This window comes from Lacerta agilis, chromosome 5 (genome assembly GCF_009819535.1).
Source record: "Lacerta agilis isolate rLacAgi1 chromosome 5, rLacAgi1.pri, whole genome shotgun sequence".
Taxonomy (NCBI): Eukaryota; Metazoa; Chordata; class Lepidosauria; order Squamata; family Lacertidae; genus Lacerta; species Lacerta agilis.
Window position 1 is genome coordinate 55,860,282 of NC_046316.1, and position 12,606 is coordinate 55,872,887.

Sequence of the window (12,606 nt, forward strand, 5' to 3'; positions counted from 1 at the left end):
TGCCAGCACCACTCCCCTCTTACCTCTGGGAGATCTGCAACTGAACAGAGATGATAAAGGGAAATGGATCTACAGTAGAAATCCATCTAACACAGCAGTACAGGGGGGCCCGTTAAGTCAGCTAGAAGCCTCTACTCTCTTAGCAGGCCTCCATGTGGCAAGACTCTCCTGCTTCCAGTCCCCTCAGTGTCCAACATGGTGTAGATATCTCTCTTGTTCTTTAACTGCTTCTGGAGGAGGAATCCCAGCCACATGCTGCAGCATGCACAGAAAGGAAGCCAGCACAGTACTGTATATATCGCCAGTACGGGAAAGCCAAGCCCATGGCCTGAGCAGCCAAGTTACCGGTAAACAAAAGCTGTATCAAAGAGCCAGCTACAACCAGGGCTGAACGTGCGGCTGTTCAAACTGCATTTGAAACCACAAGTTGGGGGGATTCTAGCACAAGTCATCTGGATAGCCATGGTTGGAAATATAATGCTGGACTCGGGGCTATTTTTCTAGAAAAAGACATGCCAGAACTCACCATGAACGGCTCCCTTATTCTCCTATAATGGCAATGGTGCCCACCTGAGAGGAGCCAGAACTGAGTTTTGGTGAGTTCCTGCTGGAAAAAAACAACAACTCTTGGGTTGAGGCATCACCAAGAAGTACCTGAAGCTGTATTGCTGTCTCCTGCTTGTTAGTTTCCCCCCAAAAGGGGAGGTTACAGAATAGGCGGCAGTTGGAGAGGTTATCAAAGTGATGTTCTTTTTTTTAAAGGAAGGTTTTGATCACCTATTTTACAGGACGTAAGACCTCAACTAACCACCTTTGTAAACCAACCCCATCTGTCACTGAGGGACAAGGGCCTGAATCTGGAGCAACAGCGAATGCCTGCAGTTCTCCAAGTATCCTGTCAACATCCGAGAACAAAACAAGCTGAAAGTGATCCAAGCAGCAACAACAAGAGGTTGTCAAGGAGACCTCTGACTTGGACACTCTCACAACTGTGGCTTCCAAGCTGGACCGGAGATGAAACAGCTTCACAAATGTGTCACAGCAACCTGTAGATTTCTCTCCTTCTGGGTGGGCCGTATTTGGGGGCACCTGCTGTTCCTTCATCGGCAAAAACAGCAACAACACTTCTGGGTCAACACTCCAGGACTGATAGATAGGAAAGGATTGCTTGCCACATTAATCAACATAGCATGAGTCAAATGGACTGAATAAGTCCAGCTAATTTCAGCATGATGTTTCAGCCACCTGTGCTCTAACCATGACCCCAAATTCTTGAAAATCTCAACTCCCCATGTATTTGAAGGAAAGGGTTAGAGCACCCAGGAGCCCCTGCACCAATGGCCAAAGTCTGTATAAGGCACCTCCTTATAGATTCCAGATGTTGCTCCCATCATCCCTGACCATTGCCTTCATAAACTGGGACTGATGGGAGTTAATAGTCCTACAAGTTACCTATCTCAACCAATCAGCAACCTTTCAGCAAGGCCAGTGGGCTGGATTGTGGTACCTTGATGCCAAATATATTGTCTTCATTCCTGATCAGATCCTGATATTTGAGGAAGTGCAGCACAACACACAGAATGCCTGGCAACACCAACAGAGAGCCCTTATGCCCTGCTACTGATTCCCACCTCAAGCAGTCCGATGTTTAGAAATGCTTATTTTTAGGGCTACATTTCCCAATCCATCTTGGCTCTTACAACTGACTCTTGTTTTTATTTTGCTTTTATTTGTCCAGTCATCTTTTTAAAAACCCAGTTTATACTGCATTGCCAGGAAAGAGCAATGATACACTCGCCATATGGCTGAGCCCACCCCACTGACCTAGATAGGAAGGCCACAGAGAAACAGGCCAGAGAAATAGCAAAGGGAGATGCCTCTTCCACAGCAGGGAGTCCTAAGCAGTGACAGAGTCTCATGTGGGATAAGGACATTTTCCCACCCTGGGAAATAATGGCTCAGTTTCCCCCTCAATACATAAATCATAATAATAGACTTGGAACTTTTAGGAGGGAGTGCTCCTTTGCAGCTACTAGTGCTAGGATAATCTCCCACTAGGCTCTGTGTCACAAAATTAATACCAAATGTATTGCTAAGTCAGACCTAAGATCTTGTATCACTTAAGTGCCAAAACCATAAAACAAATGGTTTCACAAGGACAATGAAGCCTATGTTCCCCATTCCACCGATATTCCGCTCCATACAACTGGACCTAATTTTCCCAGAGGGGCTGATGACTCAACTGTACAGCAATGCTGCTAGAAACTGGGGGATGCCAAGGGAGATCCTCAGCTGCAGATTTGATGCAAGCAGGAAAGATGGTGCAAGTAAGTCCCAGTCATCCTTATTCATTTACAGAGAACATTCAAAAGGTACCATCCACCCTGGGCAATATATTTAAGAAAGCCAAATCACGCATCTTCAAAGCCTACCTCATGTGGCAGCTTCACTGTATCCTTCTAGCACTGATGAGGGACCATATCCCAATGAATGCCTTAAGCCGGGGTCAGCAATCTTTTTCAGCTGTGGGCCGGTCCCCCATCCCTCAGACCATGCAGTGGGCTGGACTATGTTTTTTTTGGGGGGGGAGAGAATGAATGAATTCCTATGCCCCACAAATAACCCAGAGATGCATTTTAAATAAAAGCAAACATTCTACTCATGTAAAAACACCAGGCAGGCCCCACAAATAACCCAGAGATGTATTTTAAATAAAAGGAATTTGCTACCAAGGAGTGTTGTGGAGTCTCCTTCTTTGGAGGTCTTTAAGCAGAGGCTTGACAGCCATCTGTCAGGAATGCTTTGATGGTGTTTCCTGCTTGGCAGGGGGTTGGACTGGATGGCCCTTGTGGTCTCTTCCAACTCTATGATTCTATGATTCTATGATACTCATGTATCACGCTGATTCCTGGACCATCCGCGGGCCAGATTGAGAAGGCGATTGGGCCTTAGGTTGCCTACCCCTGCCTCAAGCCTTTAAATTTGGGCTCTCTCTGAGTGTCACTCTGAGTCTGCAACAGCTATTTTGGCTAGTTCAGGACATACATATACTTTGGCTCTGTTCCTGAAATGCACTGAGAATCTATTCTCTTCAGCTTTTGAGTACAAAGCCTGCCACTTAGTTTCTATCTGCGTGGGCACTTATATGTCAGTGGTGAAGCTGAGTGTTCCATCCCAGGTACAAACTACCACTGCAACCAATCCTGAAGCAGACCGAGAGTGAAATGCTGAACTGTACTTTGTGCCCATGACAGAGCATTCAGAAAAAAGATAATTGCTTCCACATAGGCAAGACTCCATGAGAAACGTCAGCTCAGGCAAAAAAGGCGTGTCACCAGCCACGTGGCCCAGAATCACATCGATGAATGAAACTGAGCATTCTGGAGCAGTATATATTTTTACTTCTGTTGGTAACTGACATCAGGCTCTTGGAGCTTGCCTAGAGGCAGCACATGTTCCTAGATACAAATTATATATTCCCTTCCTATCTGCAATCACTTGGATTTTAAAAGCCACACCACAAACAGGTGACATCAGCACATACAACCACAGGAAGCTATTGATGATAAGCACGGGAAAGATTTACCAAATTCAAGACAGAACTAGCTTTGTCATCCATGCTCCTCGTCCTTCATAGTTCTAAAGCAATCTCCTCTCCTGTGCAGTCACGAGAACGTGAGTTCACTCCGGTGAGAAAGCTTTCACCCATACTAAAAACAAATGACCATAAATCTACAGATGGAGCTACCTACACCTGACTTAGGAACACAGACCTGCCTGTAACTTTTGGGTGACAAAATTCAGTGCCAATTTGTGTGCTGGCTCTTCTGAAACTCCTGATTGGACAATGGCTACAAAATCAAGGTCATGGTGCTATTGAAACCAACTCGACAGTGCAATCCTAGGCACGCTTATTCAGAAGTAAGTCCCACTGCAACCAGTGGATCTTACACCCCAGCTCACAGCCTGCATTTCAAGAGCTTGTTTACTTGTGGTGAGAAAACATCTCTACATACTGCCATGTACTAAGTCTCATCAGAGAGAGAAGTGGGGCATGTTATAAACACACAGTGCAATGCAATGTGACTATTCTGAACACCTATTTAATAACATGTAAGTACCCTCAACAATACTGTCAAATCTCCCAACACTTCAAGGGGTTAACTTAAGAGAAAGGGGGGAAAATGGAGATGGGGGAGAAGAGAAAGGATAAGAAAGGAACACAGTAACTCAAAGCCTTTTTACCTGGAAGAAAATCAGTCAGTTTAACTGGCTTCAAAGTCAGTATACTTAGGGTTTAAGAGCACAGCACACCCATAAGCCAGCTACCGGTAGTTCTGTACTGTCAGCTATGACTAGCAGTAATTCTCCAATGTATGAATCAGAAATAATGGGAGTCAAATCAAAAACTTTACCTATGTAGCACATGAGCAGTTCCTTTATGCCAATAAGTAGTTTTGCAGTCGAAATCTGAAAGCCATGGAGAGACACAGTAGTATGACTTGTGCATACTAGAGAAAACATTTATGGAAGTTGCGGATGAGGACACCAGGGGAAATGGAAAACACTTTTCCATGCACTGAGTTGGGAGAGCTATGGGTTAGCAATATTTAAAATAAGAAATAAATAAAGTCCCTCCCTTCTACACAAACAAAAGCAAGATGGCTGTGGCAAATAAGTAGACCTTGTAAATCCTTAAAAGAGAAAAGGGCCCTAATAATGAAGGAAGTGGGGATGCGGATAATAGCTGGGATGAAGGACACTGTGTGACATTTGCCCAGATAAAACAAGAAACGTTGCAAGAAGGCTGGTGCCTATTTAACAAGGGACAAAGTTGGGAACTGACAGTGTAATCCTATGGCTATCTACTCAGAAGTAAGTCCCACTGAAGTCAGTAGGAATTCCTCCTGGCTAAGTGCCTATAGCACTGCAGCTGAAGATGGGTCACAAGATGGAATGGGGGCTCTACAAACCTTTTAATGACATAAATGTTTTCATCTGCACATACCCTTAAGAACGGCAAATGCTGCAAACATTCAGAGCGCTGATCTCCGTAAGGACATGAATAAGCAATGTTGCTTATTCGGTGCTGAAAGCCTAATGCTAACTTTAGGGCATCTTGGCAAAAGTGCTGCCGCGAAGATTTAGGAAATAGCTGTACTGCTGTTCTCAGCACTGGTGTAGCCCACCCTGTAGGCTTGACAGCTGCTCTTCGCAGCAGGTCCATATGGCAGAAATGCCCCCAAGCTCTTATGAAACAGCTTGAGCCAAGTAAGGCCAGCACCAGCTAAAGCTGCACGCAAATGCAGAGGAGAGCGCTTTAACGTGGGCGCCGGTGACACCGTTCTTTCCACAGTGAGAGGAAACTTGTTCTGAGGAACGTGCTCAGCAGAGCTTTGTGGTGAGGCCTACATCTCTTTGCAACCCTATTCCTTCCAGACTACTGCAGGCTCCCTAATTCAGAAACTCAGGTTTAAGAAACCCAGATTTCACTCTTCCAGCATCCTATACACTGCTATTTTCTAGTTAGATTAAAATATTAGGCCATTGAATAAGCAACGGCTGAGCTATAGCTCCTTTCCTCAGCCTTTTGCCAAGGATATGATACGCACATAAATAGAGACTAAAACAGCATTGCAAGGAATGTAAAACTGAAGTCACTCAGGCTCTGTTCGCAGGTTGTAATATTCCTACATGCAAGTCACATATAGTAGCATGCGATGATTCTACACACACACGCAGGCCTGGCTTCAGATTTTTTGGGTGGCATGGGAAGGCTGTTCAAGGTGGGCACCCTCAGTGCCAACTGCAGTCCCCATGCCGCAGTCTCTCCCTCACACACTTGTAAATGAGCCTCGGTGCTGCCACCAGCTTCTGGTTGTGAGGGGGCTGACCCCAGTGCGGGTGCCAAGCTATTTTGTGCCCTAGGTAAGGCTAACTACTTGCAGCAGCAGCAGCAGCACCCAAAAAAATTGCTTTCAAAAACAGATGTCTTGTACAAATGATAAAATTCATCAAAATATAAAACTACAATATTACCGGTATCAGAAATTTGTAAGCTATAACAAAAACTAATCTATATAAAACTGTGCTCCGCAAAGGTCAGTACTGCACACCTTGGAGAGCTGTGCCCGAGGCAGCTGCCTAGTTTACCTAATGATAGTACCGGCCCTGGCTTATTTTCATTCATTTATTTATTTTTATTAGATTTATATACCGCCCTTCATCACAAGATGTCAGGGCGGTTCACAGAATAAAACGCAGAATAAAAAGAAGTAAATAAGTAAAAGAAAACAGCAAAACAATACCCCCCATTCCCACAGACACAATAAAAAAGCCATAGAATATTAATCAGCCAAAGAAGATGTATCATAAAGGTGACAGGCAAACGTCTCTGAGGAGAGCATTCCGCAAACAGGGAGCCACTGCAGAAAAGGCCCCTCAGAAGATGAATGCAGAGTCCAGGGCAGTTTATATGCGGAGAGGCTCTGTAATGAACAGCTGCCACCATCAGGTAACCCCATAAGTGTGGGGGCATTAGTGACTGCAGGAGGACTCCACTGAGCCACCCACAACAGATGGCCTGCATGTGAGCTAGCCAGGATGCCAGCCCCAGTCGGACCACCCAGGGCACCTGAGCACTGGCAGATGCCACAGTATGATGCCAGGGCTGCACATGCACATTGTCATCTACACACAGCAATTCCCACACAAGTGGAATCACATTTGCACTTGAGGACCACATAATTGACATGCAGGAATTTGGTAATGTGTGAAGCAGGTTCCAGGGCAGAAATATATGTATCTGAGTTGCACTGTCCCACGCTATTCCCAAGATGCAATTAGGTAACATTTTAAATACTGATTTTAAAGTAACTAGAACATGATAGATGTTCAGTAGGATTTGCTATCCTGCGATGTGCAAACCATGAGTGCTGGACTGCAACCTGGAAAACATGAATTCAACTCTGAACTCCATGGTGGTCTCAATGTACATCCCATTATGTTAAAAGGCAAATTGCCGGGAATATGGAGGGCTCAAGAGACCCACCTACCTGTTCCAGGGAGGTTCTTAGGAGTGAGAAGAATCCAGAGGAAGGCTGCACTGTTGTGTCAGGCAGGAGAAGAATGTTCTTATTTGCTGAAATGTTTCACTTATCCCATCCCAAAGATTCAGGGCAGATACACAAAGAAGTATGCAGAATCACAACATGATAACAGACAAGAAATGGCAGCACAGTGGTACCTCAGTTTAAGAACAGCCCTGTTTACAAACTATTCGGTTCACAAACTCCGCAAAACCGGAAGTAGTGTCCCGGTTTGTGAACTGTACCTCGGTCTAAGAATGGAATCCGAACGGTGGAAGGGCACCGGCAGTAGGAGGCCTCATTAGGGAAACCGTGCCTCAGTTTAAGAACGGTTTTGGTTTAAGAACGGACTTCCGGAATGGTTTAAGTTTGTAAACCGAGGTACCACTGTAGCTCTAAATATTGCAATCTTGCAATTGCAGCTCAATATACAGTGGTACCTCAGTTTACGAACAATCCGTTCCAGAAGTCTGTTTTTAAACCGAAACCGTTCTTAAACCGAGGCACGCTTTCCCTAATGAGACCTCCCGCCGCCGGTGCCCTTCCACGGTTCGGATTCCGTTCTTAGACCAAGGTAAAGTTAGCAAAGCGGGACACTACTTCCGTTTTTGCGGACTTTGTAAACCGAACAGTTCGTAAACAGCGCTGTTCTAAAACCGAGGTACCACTGTACGTATAACAACCAAACAAAAAACCATACACACAAACTCTTTGACCTTGTTTGGTCAAATTTAGCTGTTACCTGATAGCCTATAGTAGATCTACAATCAACAAGAAAGCCCTTCCTGCTTCTAATATTTGAGCATCTCTCTACATACCTGTTTCTAGATTCTAACCAAAGGATCACACACACTTCCAAAAAAAACCCCCAAAAATATGATGTAACTTTTCCTTCTGTAAGAAAAGGCAGCCCCATGAGCATCAACTGTCATACTGGAATCCGCCCTAAGGGGCATGTCAGTCATGGGTCGTCTGTACTTGGGTGAAGGAGGGTCGGAATGAGTAGCCAGAGTCAGACCCGCTAACTAACGATGCTGTCGCCAGAATTCCTAAATCAAACGAGCTATAGGGTGTTGTCACCTGGGTGCGGGGAGCAAACTAGTGTTCCTAGGAGTACGGACCAAAAGCAAGATCGCCTGGGTGCGATCCAGACCAGGACCGAGGAGGACTACCAGGGGGTGAGACCCCTGGACCCAGGGGAACTGTGGGAAACCATGGTGATGTCCTGGGCGCGCCATGGTGATGTCCTGGAAGCCTCCTCCGACTCAGGAGCTCAGCCTGGAGTCCCTAAGCCAACGGGGCGGGATGGGTGGGGAGCTGGCCGGGATAGCAACCCGCGTTCTCCCGCAGCGGATGGGGAGACCAGTTGCCCACGCAGCTCGCCAGGGCTGGGCAGAAGCCGCGGAGGGAGGAGCCGGGGCCCCGTCGGAGAAGTTTCCACACGAGCCCCGGGGGCAGCGCTTTCTCGGGCGGACGGGAACGAAGTGGAAGCCCCGACGGAGCGGAGGGAAGGGGGCGCCTAGGCCGGGCCCTTCCCGCTGTCGCGATCTCTTCCTCTCGGCCCCTACCTGTTGCGCGGTCCCTCCAGCCGTCGCAGCCCCGGCAGATCGCCCTCTCGCCTCGGCCCCCAGGAGCCGCCGCGGCCCGGAGCTCAGCTCCGCCCCGGCCCCAGTCGCCGCCCTCCGCAGCCGGCTGTGCTCTGAGCGCCCCCTTTCAGCAAGCGGGTGCAGCTGGGGCCGGAATACCGCTCTTGGAGCCAGCGAGGCAGCCGTTTCCCACGGGCAGGGGGCACTGGACCAGGGCAGAGCGTGTTCATTACTGGAGATTTGTAGGCCAGGGGCGGGCTGGGGCTGGCCAGGGGCGCAGGGGCACTCTGCACATGCTCAGGTGCATGTGCCCCCGTCCGCTCCCTGCGCTGAGTTTCTTTGCATTGCATTGAAAATTAATCCCAGGGCTAATTTTCTTTCTTTCTTTAGCATCCACCTTCGCCATACTGCTGGGATGTATCTTCACTATCTTTTTCGAGTCCCAAATGAATTGGGAAGAAAATTGCCGTTAAAACCGAGAACTCTGCACTAGAAATTCGAAACTTTGCAGTAAAGACGCTGCACGTTCTCCAAGCGCTGGAGAAATCACATCTTGCACAAGCCAGTTAAACAAGTATACAAGTTTGCTTTATGCAGCTGTGGCTGGGATCTAAGACATGCCCCGTGGGGGTTTTCCCTCCCTTCCCCCACCTAAGCCATTTCTCCCCAGCTGCTTTTTAAAGCCTCCTTTCTTTCGGAAGTGGTTTGCTAGGCTGCATGGAAGGCTGCTGCTTCAGAGAGAACAACCAGAAAGGAGCCTGGAGGAGGCAGAATGGGGAAGTGTGATAGCTCAGATGTGTAGCACATCTGTCTTCTATGCAGAAGTGTCCCAGGTTCAGTTCCAGGCATCTCCAGGTAGCTTGCAAATTTCAGATGCATCACATTGTTTATTTACTTCCTTCATTGAGGCCAGAAATCATCTTCTGCCTTTCTCAGCAAATGCCAACTCAGGGCATTTATGCATTGCCTGGCAGGATTCCATTTAAATGGTAGTGTTCCTTCCTGAACTGCAGGTTTGTGTCTGGTACCATGTTCTGCACATGCATGCGCGCGCACACACAAAATGCAGAGTCTTGGCATTCAAAATTGGGTTGCCCATGGTGCCAAATTTATTACAGAACAGAACCCTGATTGTAATCCATGTAACTTTCTGAAATGTGAGAAATATATCCGTTTTCTTTCCTTTGCTGGGCTTAAGGATCCCTATTTTCCTACCCTGTGATATGGGAGGGTAGTGGCCACGTTGCCATTTATGGAGAAATTCAAAAAGAAAGAAGGGTGGAACAGCCTATAAGCAGCAGGCATGCAGCCTAACGCAGCAGAATCCTATGCATGATTCAGAAGTAAGTTTCACTGTGATAACACCACACCGAAGCAGGTGGAAGGGGAAACAGATGACCTCAGAAGCAAAACTGGCTCAGGGACAACACTCCATATACAGTATTGGCTCTCTAAGGTCACTTCTAGATTATTTGTTCATTGAGCAACACCTTCCAGTGCACTTTCCCATCACTTTCCTTATTGCAAACTGTCTGATTTCAGGGGGGAAGTGGGTTTGCTGCACTATCCCCAAAGTGTAATTGCGATGACACCCACATCCATCACTGCAACTGCTGCTAACTCTCTTGGTTTCCCCCTTTCCTCCCACTGCCTTGGACGGTGGATGCATTAGACACAATAGGCTTCAAAGGCCTGTCCAATGCAATTTATTCCATTGAATACTTATTTTTTATCAGTGTAATGCCCCCAGCTAATGGTCTTTTTATCACACTTTTCATTCCCCAATAGGTCAAGGATGGGGTACCTGTGGCCTGTCAGATGTTGCTGCACTGGAACCACCACTACCCCTTACTATAGACTGTGCTGACTGGGGTTGATGGGAAGCCAGACACTTCTGGAGGGCCAAAGGTCCCCCAACCCTGCACTCATGACTCAGCTCTTCCACCCCTGCAGCAGGTCATTGTGCGTAGTGTGAACACTCATGACTCAGCTCTTCCGGATGAGTCATATAATTGAGTTGATTATATGGGAAAGAGTAGATGACAGTAGATGGGGCTCCCCCAGCCCTCTGAAGCAGATTGTGGGGGTGCATGGGGGGCTGTAGGAAGGAGGAGAGGGAGAAGCCCCCTTGCACAAGCAGGCACCTGCTTGCACTATGTTGGATCTCACCCACAGCTTATTGTGGGAACAAACCATGTTGTTTCTTTTAGTAAGGACAGATCCAGCTCATCAGGTATACAGTTATGCACAGTGTGTGCCTGTTGTAAATGTTTGTGCATGTTGTTTTTATTTCTTTGAAACCATTTGAAGGATAAGTGGGGAACAAAGCAAGGCAAAGGACCGTGACACAAGAATGCTTTGCATCAGCAATCTCTGTGTTTCCAAGCGGGTTGACCTCCAAAGCCTCTGCATTATATATTGCAATGTTTAACACTATTCGCGGAGAATGTGGGACACCTATGCAAATTAGGGGCAGGCAACAATCGCACAAAGACCTCTTAGGAAACAAAGAGGACATTGCTACTGCTAAAAGAAGGAATCTGCACCGTTGACATGTGTGGTTTTTAAAGACTTTTTCTCAAAGAAAACTGAGCTCCAAAGTTGGTTGTTGGGAGGTCCTAAAAGTTGAAAGTGATTTGTAAAAGATGAGCCTCTCTTTCATACATCTCTAATGCTAGTTTCAGTGTGACTGGTTTTACATGCTGTGTTTTCCAAATGAGTTCTCATCTGCAGCAAATTAATAAGGTAGGAGGACTCCCTATCCTTTCCAAGATATGTAATCTGGAAATTCTGAAGCCCGAAAGGTTTTTGAGTTGGGTTATCAAATAAATTTGTGGCTGATCAAGAAAGCCAGTGTGGTACAGTGGATAGCCAAGGTCCCTTTATATGACTTTGGGCAAATCAGCCTCAGTTCCACATCTGCAAAATGCGACTAATAAGGGCCTGCATCTTAACACTGTTGCAAGGCTAGCAAGAATTATACAGATTACAAAGCCTGCTATGATTGCCATTTTGAGGCACTTATCAGTAAAAGTGGTATATAAATTATTACACTGTATATTGGCTTATAAATGATCATAGCAGTTAACACTAGTGAATACTTGATGCGTGAAATTGCTGGGATTGGGGTCTCCCATCCAAATGGCGTCACACTGTCCTCACATGAGCCAATATAGTTGCACCTACAGTTCAGAATATCAGAGGGAGGGGCACAAGGTTGTTATTTTGCTTTTTGTTTTTAAATAGAAGGAAATGTGACATACTGGAAACATTTGAAAAGTTAATTCACATATCCAGGAACCTTAAAGGCATCCCATAAAAGCCTTCCATACCCATGATCAAAATATTCAGTGGCCAGTAGAGGGCAACATGGTCTTTCTCGTTCTGATGCAATTGAGGAGCACAAGTAGTCTGAGGTTGTGCAAATGCTATCTATAGCTATAAAGCACATTTGAAGCAGATTCTTTCCTTCAAAGGATTCTGGGCACTGTAAGTTCCTTCTTACAGGAAACCTTTAAGAAACTACAGTGCACAGAACTTTATACAGGGCTTTCATTGCACTCTGTGTTTGATTATGGCCATTGCATTTACCTTTTTTACATATCTGAAAACTGATGTTGCTGTTTAAGCTTAAAAATAATACTTGTTGGGAAAAATACATAAAATTGCCCAGATTGCACTGTGTGTGTATCTTGATGTTGTCACATAGTCTTCTTAAGTATATTTTATATTTTAGCAAGCAGCTTGTAAAATTATAAAGGCTGGAAAAAATGAATTGTGACTTGACCCAGCACAGAATTAGTTCCCTTTTTTTTGGAGGGGGTGAACTTGAACGGTAACTAATTCCTTTTAGGAGGGGGTGAAATGGAATGAATTTCTTGTTAAAATGAACTTTCCAAGGACTGATCTGAACTAGTAGGTAGTCTTGAAGG

The 12,606-nt window shown here is 46.1% G+C and overlaps 1 protein-coding gene across 1 annotated transcript in view; it reads right to left on the minus strand.

Moving 5' to 3' along the window:
- Positions 1-8,747, minus strand: part of DNMBP (dynamin binding protein) — a 49,422-nt gene extending 40,675 nt beyond the window's left edge. Inside the window, exon 1 of the mRNA XM_033149923.1 lies at positions 8,657-8,747. The gene's annotated coding sequence lies outside the window, so the exon portion shown is untranslated. The remainder of the gene's footprint in view (positions 1-8,656) is intronic.
- Positions 8,748-12,606: the final 3,859 nt, after the last annotated feature.